A 19,088-nucleotide genomic window follows, 5' to 3' on the forward strand; every position below is an offset into this window, starting at 1 on the left:
GCACATTTTCTCCCAGGGAGAAATGACTTCGTTTTTCAGAGGACTATTTCCTACAATTTAGGTTTTCAAGGTTCAGAGAGGCTCCCTTTGGTCCAAATAGACCTGTCCAGCTGAGTTGAAGAAACACATGTGTCTCTCACAAGCACACCATCTGGCCTTGAAGCAGGAGTATCTAGCACATTGCTTCCATGTGAGAATTGAGTTACTATTAGCTAGAAGACAGCCGGCAACTTTGCTTTTTCCAAGTGGACTTAGGCCCTCTTTCTTCTAAATAGGCCTATTCTGCTGAGTTGAAGAAACATATGTATCTCTACAAGAAAACATTCCCCATTACAAGTAGGAACATCTGGCAGATTGCATCCCAGGGAGAATGGAGATAGTGTTTGGAAGAATATCTTCCTGCCAATCATAGTTTTCAAGATGGAGAAACTCGTTTTCTTCCAAATGGGCCTATCCAGATAATTTGAAGAAGCACATATATCTCTCCAAAGAAAAGCATGTATGTTAGAAGCAGAAGGGTCTAGCACATGCTTTCCCTTTGAGATCTGAGTAAGTTTTTGAAAGAATACTTCCCTGCAACTTAGGTTGTTCAAGGTGGAGATGGGCTCTCTCTGTTCCAAACAGGCCTATTCAGCAGAGCAGAAGACCCACACGTATCTTTTGAAAGAAATCCATCTGTGTGCGAAGCAGGAGTATCTAGGACCTTGATTCCCTGTGAGAATTGAGGTAGTTTTGGAAAGAAATATCTCCTGCAACTTAGGTTTTTCAAGGATATGTTAGGCTCTCTTTTGTCCAATTAGGCCTATTCTGCTCAGCTGATGAAGCATATGTGTCTGTCCAAAGAAAACCATCTGTGTGAGAACGTGCAGCACTCAGCACACATATTCCCTGTGAGAATTTATTTGCTTTTGGAAGGAATTGTTCCTGGAACTTAGGATTTCCCAGGGGTAGAGAGGCTATATTCCTTCCAAACAGGCCTTTTCAGCTGAGTTGAAGAAACACATGCAATGCTGAAAAGGAAACCATTTGTGTCTGAATCAGTAGCATCAGACACATTGCTTTTCTAGGGGAACTGAGTTAGTTTTTGAAAGGAATACATCCTCCAACATTGGCGTTTCAAGGTGGAGATCGTGTTAGTTTTTGAAAGGAATACATCCTCCAGCATTGGCTTTTCAAGGTGGAGATCGGCTCCTTTTGCTTCTAGTAGACATCTTGAGCTTACTTGAACAAATACCGATATCTCCTGAAAGAAAACTATCCAGGTTAGAAGCACGACCATCTAGCACATTGTTTCCCTGTTGGAATTGAAGAAGTGTTTTTCAAAGACTCCCTCCTGCAACTTAGGTTTCTTTAGGGTGAGATGGAATCACTTTCTTCCAAATAGGCCCTTTCAGCTCACTTGAAGAAACACATGTATCTCTACAAGATAGCATCTATGTTAGAAGCTGCAGCATCTCGCACAGTGTTTTCTTTGAGAATTGAGTTAGTTTTGACAAGGCTTACTTCGGGTAATTCGGTTTTTGCAGGTGGATTTATGCTCTCTGTTTTCAAACTAGTACTGTTCAGCTGAGTTGAAAAAACACATGTATCTCTTAGAGAAAACCAACTATGTTGCAAACTTCATCATCCAGCACATTGTTCCCCTTTTAGAAATGAATGAGTTGTCATAGAAATACTTCCTGTGAGTCAGGGTGTTCCAGGTGGACAAAGCCTCAGTTTGTGACCAATAGACTTATCCAGCTAAGTTGAAGAAACCCATGTGTATCTCGATCGAAAACCATGCGTGTTAGAAGCAGGAGCATCGAGCACGTTGGTTCCTTTTGAGAACTGAGTTGGTTTTACTAAGGCAAACCTTCTCACAATCAGAGTTTTCAAGGTGGAGAAAGGCTCGTTTTGTCCCAAGTAGGCCTATCAAGCTAATTTGAACACATATATCTCTCCAAAGAAAACCATGTACGTTGGAAGGAGGAGGGTCTAGCACGCTGTTTCCCTGTGAGATCTGAGTGAGTTCTTGAAAGGAATACTTCCTGCAACTTACGTTGTTCAAGGTGGAGATGGGCTCTCTTTCTTCCAATAGGACTATTCATAGGAGTGGAAGACACACCCATGTCTTTGGAAAGATATCCGTCTGTGTTAGAAGCAGGAGTATCTAGGACATTGATTCCCTGTGAGAATTGAGATAGTTTTTGAAAAAAATACCTCCTGCAACTTAGGTTTTCCAAGGCTCAGATAGGCTCTCTTTTTTTTCCATTTAGGCGTATTCTTCTCAGTTGATGAAGCACATGTGTCTGTCCGAAGATAACCTTCTATGTTAGAATGTGCAACACCTAGCATGTTGATTCCCTGTGAGAATTTACTTAATTTCTGAAAGGAATTGTTCCTGGAACTTAGGGTTTCCAAGGGGTAGATCGGATATTGTCCTTCCAAATAGGCCTTTTCAGCAGAGATGAAGAAACACATGCAATTCTCAAAAGAAAACCATTTGTGTCTGAAGCAGAAGCATCAGGCATATTGATTTTCTGTGAGAACTGAGTTAGTTTATGAAAGAAATACATCCTCCAGCCTTGGTTTTTCACCGTGGACTTTAGCTCTTTTTATTTCTAGTAGACATTTTCAGGTTATTTGAACAAACACAAGTATCTCCTGAAAGAAAACCATCCACGTTAGAAGGAGGAACATCTAGCGCATTGTATCCCTGTGAGAACTGAATAGGTGTTTTAACAGACTACTTCCTGCAAGTTCGAATTTTTGACGGTGAGATGAAATCACTTCCTTCCTCATAGGCCTTTTCAGCTACTTTGAAGAAACACATTGATCTCTACAGGAAACCATCTGTGTTGGAAACTGCCACATCTAAAACATTGTTTTCTTTGAGAATTGAGTTAGTTTCTAAAAGGTACACTTTGGGTAATTCGGTTTTTCAAGGTGGATTTAGGTTCTCTGTTTTCCCACTAGGGCTGTTCAGCCGAGTTGAAAAAACACATTTATGTCTTAAAGAAAACCATTAATGTTGCAAACTTCAGCATCTAGCACATTGTTTCCCTTTTAGAAGTGAGTGGGTTTTCCCAGAAATACTTCCTGCCAATGAGAGTGTACAAGGTGGAGAAAGCCTCGTTTTGTCACAAATAGGCTTATCAAGCAACGTTGAAGAAACCCATGTAAATCTCGAAAGTAAATCACGTGTGTTAGAAGCATGAGCACAGAGCACATTGTTTCCTTTTGAAACTGAGCAGGTTTCACCAAGGAAAACCTTCCCACAATCAGAGATTTCAAGGTGGAGAAAGGTCATATTGTTCAAAATTGGCGTATTCAGCAAGTTGAAGGAACACATGTATATGTCGACAGACAAGCATGTGTGTTAGAAGCAGGAGCATTCAGCATAATTTTTAACAGTGAGAATTGGGTGTATTTGTCAAAGGAATAATTCGTACAACTTAGGATTATCAACGATGAGGTAGGCTTCCTTTGTTTATCGTGGGCAAATTCATGTTAGTTGAAGAAACACATGTATCTCTAAAAGAAAACCATGTATGTTAGAAGCTCCAGTATGTAGCACATTGATTCCCTCTGAGAATGGAGCAACTTCTTAAAAAGAACACTTCAGTCAATTTAGGTTTTTCAAGGAGAAGATAGGCTCCCTTTCTTCCAGCTGAGTTGAACAAACACATGTGTCTCTTGAAAGAACACCATCGGGTTTAGAAGCAGGAGCAACTACCACATGTTTCCAAGTGAGAACTGCATTAGTTTTTGAAAGGAAAATGTCCTGCCATTCAGAGTTTTGCAAAGGGAGATAGGTCCTCTTTGTTTCATGTAGGCCTATTCAGCTGATTTGAAGAAAAACATGTATCTCTCCAAAGAAAACCATGAATCATAGAAGTAGGATTATCTAGCACATTATTTCCCTCTGAAATTGAGTTAGTTTTTGAATGAAATACCTCATACAGCTTTGGTTTTCCATTATCAAGTGAGAATCTCTTTCTTCCAAATATGTCCTTTCAGATGAGGTGAAAAACACAGTTATGTCTCCAAGAGAACCATCTATGTTAGAAGCTGCAGTACCTAGCACATTTTCTCCCAGGGAGAAATGACTTCGTTTTTTAGAGGACTATTTCCTACAATTTAGGTTTTCAAGGTTCAGATAGGCTCCCTTTGGTCCAAACAGACCTGTCCAGCTGAGTTGAAGAAACACATGTGTCTCTCACAAGCACACCATCTGGCCTTGAAGCAGGAGTATCTAGCACATTGCTTCCATGTGAGAATTGAGTTCCTATTAGCTAGAAGACAGCCGGCAACTTTGCTTTTTCCAAGTGGACTTAGGCCCTCTTTCTTCTAAATAGGCCTATTCTGCTGAGTTGAAGAAACACATGTATCTCTACAAGAAAACATTCCCCATTACAAGTAGGAACATCTAGCAGATTGCATCCCAGGGAGAATGGAGAAAGCGTTTGGAAGACTATCTTCCTGCCAATCATAGTTTTCAAGATGGACAAACTCGTTTTCTTCCAAATGGGCCTATCCAGCTAATTTGAAGGAGCACATATATCTCTCCAAAGAAAAGCATGTATGTTAGAAGCAGAAGGGTCTAGCACATGCTTTAACTTTGAGATCTGAGTAAGTTTTTGAGAGAATACTTCCCTGCAACTTAGGTTGTTCAAGGTGGAGATGGGCTCTCTCTCTTCCAAACAGGCCTATTCAGCAGAGCAGAAGACCCACACGTATCTTTTGAAAGAAATCCATTTGTGTGCGAAGCAGGAGTATCTAGGACCTTGATTCCCTGTAAGAATTGAGGTAGTTTTGGAAAGAAATATCTCCTGCAACTTAGGTTTTTCAAGGATATGTTAGGCTCTCTTTTGTCCAATTAGGCCTATTCTGCTCAGCTGATGAAGCATATGTGTCTGTCCAAAGAAAACCATCTGTGTGAGAACGTGCAGCACTCAGCACATATATTGCCTGTGAGAATTTATTTGCTTTTGGAAGGAATTGTTCCTGGAACTTAAGATTTCCAAGGGGTAGAGAGGCTATATTCCTTCCAAACAGGCCTTTTCAGCAGAGTTGAAGAAACACATGCAATGCTGAAAAGGAAACCATTTGTGTCTGAAGCAGTAGCATCAGACACATTGCTTTTCTGGGGGAACTGAGTTAGTTTTTGAAAGGAATACATCCTCCAGCATTGGCTTTTCAAGGTGGAGATCGTGTTAGTTTTTGAAAGGAATACATCCTCCAGCATTGGCTTTTCAAGGTGGAGATCGGCTCCTTTTGCTTCTAGTAGACATCTTGAGCTTACTTGAACAAATACCGGTATCTCCTGAAAGAAAACTATCCAGGTTAGAAGCACGACCATCTAGCACATTGTTTCCCTGTTGGAATTGAAGAAGTGTTTTTCAAAGACTCCCTCCTGCAACTTAGGCTTCTTTAGGGTGAGATGGAATCACTTTCTTCCAAATAGGCCCTTTCAGCTCACTTGAAGAAACACATGTATCTCTACACGATAGCATCTATGTTCGAAGCTGCAGCATCTCGCACAGTGTTTTCTTTGAGAATTGAGTTAGTTTTTACAAGGCTTACTTCGGGTAATTCGGTTTTTGCAGGTGGATTTATGCTCTCTGTTTTCCAACTAGTACTGTTCAGCTGAGTTGAAAAAACACATGTATCTCTTAGAGAAAACCAACTATGTTGCAAACTTCATCATCCAGCTCATTGTTCCCCTTTTAGAAATGAATGAGTTGTCATAGAAATACTTCCTGTGAGTCAGGGTGTTCCAGGTGGACAAAGCTTCAGTTTGTGACCAACAGACTTATCCAGCTAAGTTGAAGAAACCCATGTGTATCTCGATCGAAAACCATGCGTGTTAGAAGCAGGAGCATCGAGCACGTTGGTTCCTTTTGAGAACTGAGTTGGTTTTACTAAGGAAAACCTTCTCACAATCAGAGTTTTCAAGGTGGAGAAAGGCTCGTTTTGTCCCAAGTAGGCCTATCAAGCTAATTTGAACACATATATCTCTCCAAAGAAAACCATGTACGTTGGAAGGAGGAGGGTCTAGCACGTTGTTTCCCTGTGAGATCTGAGTGAGTTCTTGAAAGGAATACTTCCTGCAACTTACGTTGTTCAAGGTGGAGATGGGCTCTCTTTCTTCCAATAGGACTATTCAGAGGAGTGGAAGACACACCCATGTCTTTGGAAAGAAATCCGTCTGTGTTAGAAGCAGGAGTATCTAGGACATTGATTCCCTGTGAGAATTGAGATAGTTTTTGAAAAAAATACCTCCTGCAACTTAGGTTTTCCAAGGCTCAGATAGGCTCTCTTTTTTTTCCATTTAGGCGTATTCTTCTCAGTTGATGAAGCACATGTGTCTGTCCGAAGAAAACCTTCTATGTTAGAATGTGCAACACCTAGCATGTTGATTCCCTGTGAGAATTTACTTAATTTCTGAAAGGAATTGTTCCTGGAACTTAGGGTTTCCAAGGGGTAGATCGGATATTGTCCTTCCAAATAGGCCTTTTCAGCAGAGATGAAGAAACACATGCAATTCTCAAAAGAAAACCATTTGTGTCTGAAGCAGAAGCATCAGGCATATTGATTTTCTGTGAGAACTGAGTTAGTTTATGAAAGGAATACATCCTCCAGCCTTGGTTTTTCACCGTGGACTTTAGCTCTTTTTATTTCTAGTAGACATATTCAGGTTATTTGAACAAACACAAGTATCTCCTGAAAGAAAACCATCCACGTTAGAAGGAGGAACATCTAGCGCATTGTATCCCTGTGAGAACTGAATAGGTGTTTTTACAGACTACTTCCTGCAAGTTCGAATTTTTGAGGGTGAGATGAAATCACTTCCTTCCTCATAGGCCTTTTCAGCTACTTTGAAGAAACACATTGATCTCTACAGGAAACCATCTGTGTTGGAAACTGCCACATCTAAAACATTGTTTTCTTTGAGAATTGAGTAAGTTTCTAAAAGGTACACTTCGGGTAATTCGGTTTTTCAAGGTGGATTTAGGTTCTCTGTTTTCCCACTAGGGCTGTTCAGCCGAGTTGAAAAAACACATTTATGTCTTAAAGAAAACCATTAATGTTGCAAACTTCAGCATCTAGCACATTGTTTCCCTTTTAGAAGTGAGTGGGTTTTCCCAGAAATACTTCCTGCCAATGAGAGTGTACAAGGTGGAGAAAGCCTCGTTTTGTCACAAATAGGCTTATCCAGCAACGTTGAAGAAACCCACGTAAATCTCGAAAGTAAATCACGTGTGTTAGAAGCATGAGCACAGAGCACATTGTTTCCTTTTGAAACTGAGCAGGTTTCACCAAGGAAAACCTTCCCACAATCAGAGATTTCAAGGTGGAGAAAGGTCATATTGTTCAAAATTGGCGTATTCAGCAAGTTGAAGGAACACATGTATATGTCGACAGACAATCATGTGTGTTAGAAGCAGGAGCATTCAGCATAATTTTTAACAGTGAGAATTGGGTGTATTTGTCAAAGGAATAATTCGTACAACTTAGGATTATCAACGATGAGGTAGGCTTCCTTTGTTTATCGTGGGCACATTCATGTTAGTTGAAGAAACACATGTATCTCTAAAAGAAAACCATGTATGTTAGAAGCTCCAGTATGTAGCACATTGATTCCCTCTGAGAATGGAGCAACTTCTTAAAAAGAACACTTCAGTCAATTTAGGTTTTTCAAGGAGAAGATAGGCTCCCTTTCTTCCAGCTGAGTTGAAGAAACACATGTGTCTCTTGAAAGAACACCATCGGGTTTAGAAGCAGGAGCAACTACCACATGTTTCCAAGTGAGAACTGCATTAGTTTTTCAAAGGAAAGTGTCCTGCCATTCAGAGTTTTGCAAAGGGAGATATGTCCTCTTTGTTTCATGTAGGCCTATTCAGCTGATTTGAAGAAAAACATGTATCTCTCCAAAGAAAACCATGAATCATACAAGTAGGAGTATCTAGCACATTGTTTCCCTCTGAAATTGAGTTAGTTTTTGAATGAAATACCTCCTGCAGCTTTGGTTTTCCATTATCAAGTGAGAATCTCTTTCTTCCAAATATGTCCTTTCAGATGAGGTGAAAAACACAGTTATGTCTCCAAGAGAACCATCTATGTTAGAAGCTGCAGTATCTAGCACATTTTCTCCCAGGGAGAAATGACTTCGTTTTTCAGAGGACTATTTCCTACAATTTAGGTTTTCAAGGTTGAGAGCGGCTCCCTTTCGTCCAAATAGACCTGTCCAGCTGAGTTGAAGAAACACATGTGTCTCTCACAAGCACACCATCTGGCCTTGAAGCAGGAGTATCTAGCACATTGCTTCCATGTGAGAATTGAGTTTCTATTAGCTAGAAGACAGCCGGCAACTTTGCTTTTTCCAAGTGGACTTAGGCCCTCTTTCTTCTAAATAGGCCTATACTGCTGAGTTGAAGAAACACATGTATCTCTACAAGAAAACATTCCCCATTACAAGTAGGAACATCTAGCAGATTGCATCCCAGGGAGAATGGAGATAGTGTTTGGAAGAATATCTTCCTGGCAATCATAGTTTTCAAGATGGAGAAACTCGTTTTCTTCCAAATGGGCCTATCCAGCTAATTTGAAGAAGCACATATATCTCTCCAAAGAAAAGCATGTATGTTAGAAGCAGAAGGGTCTAGCACATGCTTTCCCTTTGAGATCTGAGTAAGTTTTTGAAAGAATACTTCCCTGCAACTTAGGTTGTTCAAGGAGGAGATGGGCTCTCTCTGTTCCAAACAGGCCTATTCAGCAGAGCAGAAGACCCACACGTATCTTTTGAAAGAAATCCATCTGTGTGCGAAGCAGGAGTATCTAGGACCTTGATTCCCTGTGAGAATTGATTTAGTTTTGGAAAGAAATATCTCCTGCAACTTAGGTTTTTCAAGGATATGTTAGGCTCTCTTTTGTCCAATTAGGCCTATTCTGCTCAGCTGATGAAGCCTATGTGTCTGTCCAAAGAAAACCATCTGTGTGAGAACGTGTAGCACTCAGCACACATATTCCCTGTGAGAATTTATTTGCTTTTGGAAGGAATTGTTCCTGGAACTTAGGATTTCCAAGGGGTAGAGAGGCTATATTCCTTCCAAACAGGCCTTTTCAGCAGAGTTGAAGAAACACATGCAATGCTGAAAATGAAACCATTTGTGTCTGAAGCAGTAGCATCAGACACATTGCTTTTCTGGGGGAACTGAGTTAGTTTTTGAAAGGAATACATCCTCCAGCTTTGGCTTTTCAAGGTGGAGATCGTGTTAGTTTTTGAAAGGAATACATCCTCCAGCATTGGCTTTTCAAGGTGGAGGTCGGCTCCTTTTGCTTCTAGTAGACATCTTGAGCTTACTTGAACAAATACCGGTATCTCCTGAAAGAAAACTATCCAGGTTAGAAGCACGACCATCTAGCACATTGTTTCCCTGTTGGAATTGAAGAAGTGTTTTTCAAAGACTCCCTCCTGCAACTTAGGTTTCTTTAGGGTGAGATGGAATCACTTTCTTCCAAATAGGCCCTTTCAGCTCACTTGAAGAAACACATGTATCTCTACACGATAGCATCTATGTTAGAAGCTGCAGCATCTAGCACAGTGTTTTCTTTGAGAATTGAGTTAGTTTTTACGAGGCTTACTTCGGGTAATTCGGTTTTTGCAGGTGGATTTATGCTCTCTGTTTTCCAACTAGTACTGTTCAGCTGAGTTGAAAAAACACATGTATCTCTTAGAGAAAACCAACTATGTTGCAAACTTCATCATCCAGCACATTGTTCCCCTTTTAGAAATGAATGAGTTGTCATAGAAATACTTCCTGGGAGTCAGGGTGTTCCAGCTGGACAAAGCCTCAGTTTGTGACCAATAGACTTATCCAGCTAAGTTGAAGAAACCCATGTGTATCTCGATCGAAAACCATGCGTGTTAGAAGCAGGAGCATCGAGCACGTTGGTTCCTTTTGAGAACTGAGTTGGTTTTACTAAGGAAAACCTTCTCACAATCAGAGTTTTCAAGGTGGGAAAGGCTCGTTTTGTCCCAAGTAGGCCTATCAAGCTAATTTGAACACATATATCTCTCCAAAGAAAACCATGTACGTTGGAAGAAGGAGGGTCTAGCACGTTGTTTCCCTGTGAGATCTGAGTGAGTTCTTGAAAGGAGTACTTCCTGCAACTTACGTTGTTCAAGGTGGAGATGGGCTCTCTTTCTTCCAATAGGACTATTCAGAGGGGTGGAAGACACACCCATGTCTTTGGAAAGAAATCCGTCTGTGTTAGAAGCAGGAGTATCTAGGACATTGATTCCCTGTGAGAATTGAGATAGTTTTCGAAACAAATACCTCCTGCAACTTAGGTTTTCCAAGGCTCAGATAGGCTCTCTTTTTTTTTCCATTTAGGCGTATTCTTCTCAGTTGATGAAGCACATGTGTCTGTCCGAAGAAAACCTTCTTGTTAGAATGTGCAACACCTAGCATGTTGATTCCCTGTGAGAATTTACTTAATTTCTGAAAGGAATTGTTCCTGGAACTTAGGGTTTCCAAGGGGTAGATCGGATATTGTCCTTCCAAATAGGCCTTTTCAGCAGAGATGAAGAAACACATGCAATTCTCAAAAGAAAACCATTTGTGTCTGAAGCAGAAGCATCAGGCATATTGATTTTCTGTGAGAACTGAGTTAGTTTATGAAAGGAATACATCCTCCAGCCTTGGTTTTTCACCGTGGACTTTAGCTCTTTTTATATCTACTAGACATATTCAGGTTATTTGAACAAATACAAGTATCTCCTGAAAGAAAACCATCCACGTTAGGAGGAGGAACATCTAGCGCATTGTATCCCTGTGAGAACTGAATAGGTGTTTTAACAGACTACTTCCTGCAAGTTCGAATTTTTGAGGGTGAGATGAAATCACTTCCTTCCTCATAGGCCTTTTCAGCTACTTTGAAGAAACACATTTATCTCTACAGGAAACCATCTGTGTTGGAAACTGCCACATCTAAAACATTGTTTTCTTTGAGAATTGAGTTAGTTTCTAAAAGGTACACTTTGGGTAATTCGGTTTTTCAAGGTGGATTTAGGTTCTCTGTTTTCCCACTAGGGCTGTTCAGCCGAGTTGAAAAAACACATTTATGTCTTAAAGAAAACCATTAATGTTGCAAACTTCAGCATCTAGCACATTGTTTCCCTTTTAGAAGTGAGTGGGTTTTCCCAGAAATACTTCCTGCCAATGAGAGTGTACAAGGTGGAGAAAGCCTCGTTTTGTCACAAATAGGCTTATCCAGCAACGTTGAAGAAACCCATGTAAATCTCGAAAGTAAATCACGTGTGTTAGAAGCATGAGCACAGAGCACATTGTTTCCTTTTGAAACTGAGCAGGTTTCACCAAGGAAAACCTTCCCACAATCAGAGATTTCAAGGTGGAGAAAAGTCCTATTGTTCAAAATTGGCCTATTCAGCAAGTTGAAGGAACACATGTATATGTCGACAGAAAAGCATGTGTGTTAGAAGCAGGAGCATTCAGCATAATTGTTAACAGTGAGAATTGCGTGTATTTGTCAAAGGAATAATTCGTACAATTTAGGATTATCAACGATGAGGTAGGCTTCCTTTGTTTATCGTGGGCACATTCATGTTAGTTGAAGAAACACATGTATCTCTAAAAGAAAACCATGTATGTTAGAAGCTCCAGTATGTAGCACATTGATTCCCTCTGAGAATGGAGCAACTTCTTAAAAAGAACACTTCAGTCAATTTAGGTTTTTCAAGGAGAAGATAGGCTCCCTTTCTTCCAGCTGAGTTGAAGAAACACATGTGTCTCTTGAAAGAACACCATCGGGTTTAGAAGCAGGAGCAACTACCACATGTTTCCAAGTGAGAACTGCATTAGTTTTTCAAAGGAAAGTGTCCTGCCATTCAGAGTTTTCCAAAGGGAGATAGGTCCTCTTTGTTTCATGTAGGCCTATTCAGCTGATTTGAAGAAAAACATGTATCTCTCCAAAGAAAACCGTGAATCATAGAAGTAGGAGTATCTAGCACATTGTTTCCCTCTGAAATTGAGTTAGTTTTTGAATGAAATACCTCCTGCAGCTTTGGTTTTCCATTATCAAGTGAGAATCTCTTTCTTCCAAATATGTCCTTTCAGATGAGGTGAAAAACACAGTTATGTCTCCAAGAGAACCATCTATGTTAGAAGCTGCAGTACCTAGCACATTTTCTCCCAGGGAGAAGTGACTTCGTTTTTCAGAGGACTATTTCCTACAATTTAGGTTTTCAAGGTTGAGAGAGGCTCCCTTTGGTCCAAATAGACCTGTCCAGCTGAGTTGAAGAAACACATGTGTCTCTCACAAGCACACCATCTGGCCTTGAAGCAGGAGTATCTAGCACATTGCTTCCATGTGAGAATTGAGTTACTATTAGCTAGAAGACAGCCGGCAACTTTGCTTTTTCCAAGTGGACTTAGGCCCTCTTTCTTCTAAATAGGCCTATTCTGCTGAGTTGAAGAAACACATGTATCTCTACAAGAAAACATTCCCCATTACAAGTAGGAACATCTAGCAGATTGCATCCCGGGGAGAATGGAGATAGTGTTTGGAAGACTAGCTTCCTGCCAATCATAGTTTTCAAGATGGAGAAACTCGTTTTCTTCCAAATGGGCCTATCCAGCTAATTTGAAGAAGCACATATATCTCTCCAAAGAAAAGCATGTATGTTAGAAGCAGAAGGGTCTAGCACATGCTTTCCCTTTGAGATCTGAGTAAGTTTTTGAAAGAATACTTCCCTGCAACTTAGGTTGTTCAAGGTGGAGATGGGCTCTCTCTGTTCCAAACAGGCCTATTCAGCAGAGCAGAAGACCCACACGTATCTTTTGAAAGAAATCCATCTGTGTGCGAAGCAGGAGTATCTAGGACCTTGATTCCCTGTGAGAATTGATTTAGTTTTGGAAAGAAATATCTCCTGCAACTTAGGTTTTTCAAGGATATGTTAGGCTCTCTTTTGTCCAATTAGGCCTATTCTGCTCAGCTGATGAAGCATATGTGTCTGTCCAAAGAAAACCATCTGTGTGAGAACGTGCAGCACGCAGCACACATATTCTCTGTGAGAATTTATTTGCTTTTGGAAGGAATTGTTCCTGGAACTTAGGATTTCCAAGGGGTAGAGAGGCTATATTCCTTCCAAACAGGCCTTTTCAGCAGAGTTGAAGAAACACATGCAATGCTGAAAATGAAACAATTTGTGTCTGAAGCAGTAGCATCAGACACATTGCTTTTCTGGGGGAACTGAGTTAGTTTTTGAAAGGAATACATCCTCCAGCTTTGGCTTTTCAAGGTGGAGATCGTGTTAGTTTTTGAAAGGAATACGTCCTCCAGCATTGGCTTTTCAAGGTGGAGATCGGCTCCTTTTGCTTCTAGTAGACATCTTGAGCTTACTTGAACAAATACCGGTATCTCCTGAAAGAAAACTATCCAGGTTAGAAGCACGACCATCTAGCACATTGTTTCCCTGTTGGAATTGAAGAAGTGTTTTTCAAAGACTCCCTCCTGCAACTTAGGTTTCTTTAGGGTGAGATGGAATCACTTTCTTCCAAATAGGCCCTTTCAGCTCACTTGAAGAAACACATGTATCTCTACACGATAGCATCTATGTTAGAAGCTGCAGCATCTAGCACAGTGTTTTCTTTGAGAATTGAGTTAGTTTTTACAATGCTTACTTCGGGTAATTCGGTTTTTGCAGGTGGATTTATGCTCTCTGTTTTCCAACTAGTACTGTTCAGCTGAGTTGAAAAAACACATGTATCTCTTAGAGAAAACCAACTATGTTGCAAACTTCATCATCCAGCACATTGTTCCCCTTATAGAAATGAATGAGTTGTCATAGAAATACTTCCTGGGAGTCAGGGTGTTCCAGCTGGACAAAGCCTCAGTTTGTGACCAATAGACTTATCCAGCTAAGTTGAAGAAACCCATGTGTATCTCGATCGAAAACCATGCGTGTTAGAAGCAGGAGCATCGAGCACGTTGGTTCCTTTTGAGAACTGAGTTGGTTTTACTAAGGAAAACCTTCTCACAATCAGAGTTTTCAAGGTGGAGAAAGGCTCGTTTTGTCCCAAGTAGGCCTATCAAGCTAATTTGAACACATATATCTCTCCAAAGAAAACCATGTACGTTGGAAGAAGGAGGGTCTAGCACGTTGTTTCCCTGTGAGATCTGAGTGAGTTCTTGAAAGGAATACTTCCTGCAACTTACGTTGTTCAAGGTGGAGATGGGCTCTCTTTCTTCCAATAGGACTATTCAGAGGGGTGGAAGACACACCCATGTCTTTGGAAAGAAATCCGTCTGTGTTAGAAGCAGGAGTATCTAGGACATTGATTCCCTGTGAGAATTGAGATAGTTTTTGAAAAAAATACCTCCTGCAACTTAGGTTTTCCAAGGCTCAGATAGGCTCTCTTTTTTTTCCATTTAGGCGTATTCTTCTCAGTTGATGAAGCACATGTGTCTGTCCGAAGAAAACCTTCTATGTTAGAATGTGCAACACCTAGCATGTTGATTCCCTGTGAGAATTTACTTAATTTCTGAAAGGAATTGTTCCTGGAACTTAGGGTTTCCAAGGGGTAGATCGGATATTGTCCTTCCAAATAGGCCTTTTCAGCAGAGATGAAGAAACACATGCAATTCTCAAAAGAAAACCATTTGTGTCTGAAGCAGAAGCATCAGGCATATTGATTTTCTGTGAGAACTGAGTTAGTTTATGAAAGGAATACATCCTCCAGCCTTGGTTTTTCACCGTGGACTTTAGCTCTTTTTATATCTACTAGACATATTCAGGTTATTTGAACAAATACAAGTATCTCCTGAAAGAAAACCATCCACGTTAGGAGGAGGAACATCTAGCGCATTGTATCCCTGTGAGAACTGAATAGGTGTTTTAACAGACTACTTCCTGCAAGTTCGAATTTTTGAGGGTGAGATGAAATCACTTCCTTCCTCATAGGCCTTTTCAGCTACTTTGAAGAAACACATTTATCTCTACAGGAAACCATCTGTGTTGGAAACTGCCACATCTAAAACATTGTTTTCTTTGAGAATTGAGTTAGTTTCTAAAAGGTACACTTCGGGTAATTCGGTTTTTCAAGGTGGATTTATGTTCTCTGTTTTCCCACTAGGGCTGTTCAGCCGAGTTGAAAAAACACATTTATGTCTTAAAGAAAACCATTAATGTTGCAAACTTCAGCATCTAGCACATTGTTTCCCTTTTAGAAGTGAGTGGGTTTTCCCAGAAATACTTCCTGCCAATGAGAGTGTACAAGGTGGAGAAAGCCTCGTTTTGTCACAAATAGGCTTATCCAGCAACGTTGAAGAAACCCATGTAAATCTCGAAAGTAAATCACGTGTGTTAGAAGCATGAGCACAGAGCACATTGTTTCCTTTTGAAACTGAGCAGGTTTCACCAAGGAAAACCTTCCCACAATCAGAGATTTCAAGGTGGAGAAAAGTCATATTGTTCAAAATTGGCCTATTCAGCAAGTTGAAGGAACACATGTATATGTCGACAGAAAAGCATGTGTGTTAGAAGCAGGAGCATTCAGCATAATTTTTAACAGTGAGAATTGCGTGTATTTGTCAAAGGAATAATTCGTACAATTTAGGATTATCAACGATGAGGTAGGCTTCCTTTGTTTATCGTGGGCACATTCATGTTAGTTGAAGAAACACATGTATCTCTAAAAGAAAACCATGTATGTTAGAAGCTCCAGTATGTAGCACATTGATTCCCTCTGAGAATGGAGCAACTTCTTTAAAAGAACCACTTCAGTCAATTTAGGTTTTTCAAGGAGAAGATAGGCTCCCTTTCTTCCAGCTGAGTTGAAGAAACACATGTGTCTCTTGAAAGAACACCATCGGGTTTAGAAGCAGGAGCAACTACCACATGTTTCCAAGTGAGAACTGCATTAGTTTTTGAAAGGAAAGTGTCCTGCCATTCAGAGTTTTCCAAAGGGAGATAGGTCCTCTTTGTTTCATGTAGGCCTATTCAGCTGATTTGAAGAAAAACATGTATCTCTCCAAAGAAAACCATGAATCATAGAAGTAGGAGTATCTAGCACATTGTTTCCCTCTGAAATTGAGTTAGTTTTTGAATGAAATACCTCCTGCAGCTTTGGTTTTCCATTATCAAGTGAGAATCTCTTTCTTCCAAATATGTCCTTTCAGATGAGGTGAAAAACACAGTTATGTCTCCAAGAGAACCATCTATGTTAGAAGCTGCAGTACCTAGCACATTTTCTCCCAGGGAGAAATGACTTCGTTTTTCAGAGGACTATTTCCTACAATTTAGGTTTTCAAGGTTGAGAGAGGCTCCCTTTGGTCCAAATAGACCTGTCCAGCTGAGTTGAAGAAACACATGTGTCTCTCACAAGCACACCATCTGGCCTTGAAGCAGGAGTATCTAGCACATTGCTTCCATGTGAGAATTGAGTTACTATTAGCTAGAAGACAGCCGGCAACTTTGCTTTTTCCAAGTGGACTTAGGCCCTCTTTCTTCTAAATAGGCCTATTCTGCTGAGTTGAAGAAACACATGTATCTCTACAAGAAAACATTCCCCATTACAAGTAGGAACATCTAGCAGATTGCATCCCAGGGAGAATGGAGATAGTGTTTGGAAGACTATCTTCCTGCCAATCATAGTTTTCAAGATGGAGAAACTCGTTTTCTTCCAAATGGGCCTATCCAGCTAATTTGAAGAAGCACATATATCTCTCCAAAGAAAAGCATGTATGTTAGAAGCAGAACGGTCTAGCACATGCTTTCCCTTTGAGATCTGAGTAAGTTTTTGAAAGAATACTTCCCTGCAACTTAGGTTGTTCAAGGTGGAGATGGGCTCTCTCTGTTCCAAACAGGCCTATTCAGCAGAGCAGAAGACCCACACGTATCTTTTGAAAGAAATCCATCTGTGTGCGAAGCAGGAGTATCTAGGACCTTGATTCCCTGTGAGAATTGATTTAGTTTTGGAAAGAAATATCTCCTGCAACTTAGGTTTTTCAAGGATATGTTAGGCTCTCTTTTGTCCAATTAGGCCTATTCTGCTCAGCTGATGAAGCATATGTGTCTGTCCAAAGAAAACCATCTGTGTGAGAACGTGCAGCACTCAGCACACATATTCCCTGTGAGAATTTATTTGCTTTTGGAAGGAATTGTTCCTGGAACTTAGGATTTCCAAGGGGTAGAGAGGCTATATTCCTTCCAAACAGGCCTTTTCAGCAGAGTTGAAGAAACACATGCAATGCTGAAAAGGAAACCATTTGTGTCTGAAGCAGTAGCATCAGACACATTGCTTTTCTGGGGGAACTGAGTTAGTTTTTGAAAGGAATACATCCTCCAGCTTTGGCTTTTCAAGGTGGAGATCGTGTTAGTTTTTGAAAGGAATACATCCTCCAGCATTGGCTTTTCAAGGTGGAGATCGGCTCCTTTTGCTTCTAGTAGACATCTTGAGCTTACATGAACAAATACCGGTATCTCCTGAAAGAAAACTATCCAGGTTAGAAGCACGACCATCTAGCACATTGTTTCCCTGTTGGAATTGAAGAAGTGTTTTTCAAAGACTCCCTCCTGCAACTTAGGTTTCTTTAGGGTGAGATGGAATCACTTTCTTCCAAATAGGCCCTTTCAGCTCACTTGAAGAAACACATGTATCTCTACACGATAGCATCTATGTTAGAAGCTGCAGCATCTAGCACAGTGTTTTCTTTGAGAATTGAGTTAGTTTTTACAAGGCTTACTTCGGGTAATTCGGTTTTTGCAGGTGGATTTATGCTCTCTGTTTTCCAACTAGTACTGTTCAGCTGAGTTGAAAAAACACATGTATCTCTTAGAGAAAACCAACTATGTTGCAAACTTCATCATCCAGCACATTGTTCCCCTTTTAGAAATGAATGAGTTGTCATAGAAATACTTCCTGGGAGTCAGGGTGTTCCAGCTGGACAAAGCCTCAGTTTGTGACCAATAGACTTATCCAGCTAAGTTGAAGAAACCCATGTGTATCTCGATCGAAAACCATGCGTGTTAGAAGCAGGAGCATCGAGCACGTTGGTTCCTTTTGAGAACTGAGTTGGTTTTACTAAGGAAAACCTTCTCACAATCAGAGTTTTCAAGGTGGAGAAAGGCTCGTTTTGTCCCAAGTAGGCCTATCAAGCTAATTTGAACACATATATCTCTCCAAAGAAAACCATGTACGTTGGAAGAAGGAGGGTCTAGCACGTTGTTTCCCTGTGAGATCTGAGTGAGTTCTTGAAAGGAATACTTCCTGCAACTTACGTTGTTCAAGGTGGAGATGGGCTCTCTTTCTTCCAATAGGACTATTCAGAGGAGTGGAAGACACACCCATGTCTTTGGAAAGAAATCCGTCTGTGTTAGAAGCAGGAGTATCTAGGACATTGATTCCCTGTGAGAACTGAGATAGTTTTTGAAAAAAATACCTCCTGCAACTTAGGTTTTCCAAGGCTCAGATAGGCTCTCTTTTTTTTCCATTTAGGCGTATTCTTCTCAGTTGATGAAGCACATGTGTCTGTCCGAAGAAAACCTTCTATGTTAGAATGTGCAACACCTAGCATGTTGATTCCCTGTGAGGATTTACTTAATTTCTGAAAGGAATTGTTCCTGGAACTTAGGGTTTCCAAGGGGTAGATCGGATATTGTCCTTCCAAATAGGCCTTTTCAGCAGAGATGAAGAAACACATGCAATTCTCAAAAGAAAACCATTTGTGTCTGAAGCAGAAGCATCAGGCATATTGATTTTCTGTGAGAACTGAGTAAGTTTATGAAAGGAATACGTCCTCCAGCCTTGGTTTTTCACCGTGGACTTTAGCTCTTTTTATATCTACTAGACATATTCAGGTTATTTGAACAAATACAAGTATCTCCTGAAAGAAAACCATCCACGTTAGGAGGAGGAACATCTAGCGCATTGTATCCCTGTGAGAACTGAATAGGTGTTTTAACAGACTACTTCCTGCAAGTTCGAATTTTTGAGGGTGAGATGAAATCACTTCCTTCCTCATAGGCCTTTTCAGCTACTTTGAAGAAACACATTTATCTCTACAGGAAACCATCTGTGTTG

Source organism: Castor canadensis, chromosome 17 (genome assembly GCF_047511655.1).
Source record: "Castor canadensis chromosome 17, mCasCan1.hap1v2, whole genome shotgun sequence".
NCBI lineage: Eukaryota > Metazoa > Chordata > Mammalia > Rodentia > Castoridae > Castor > Castor canadensis.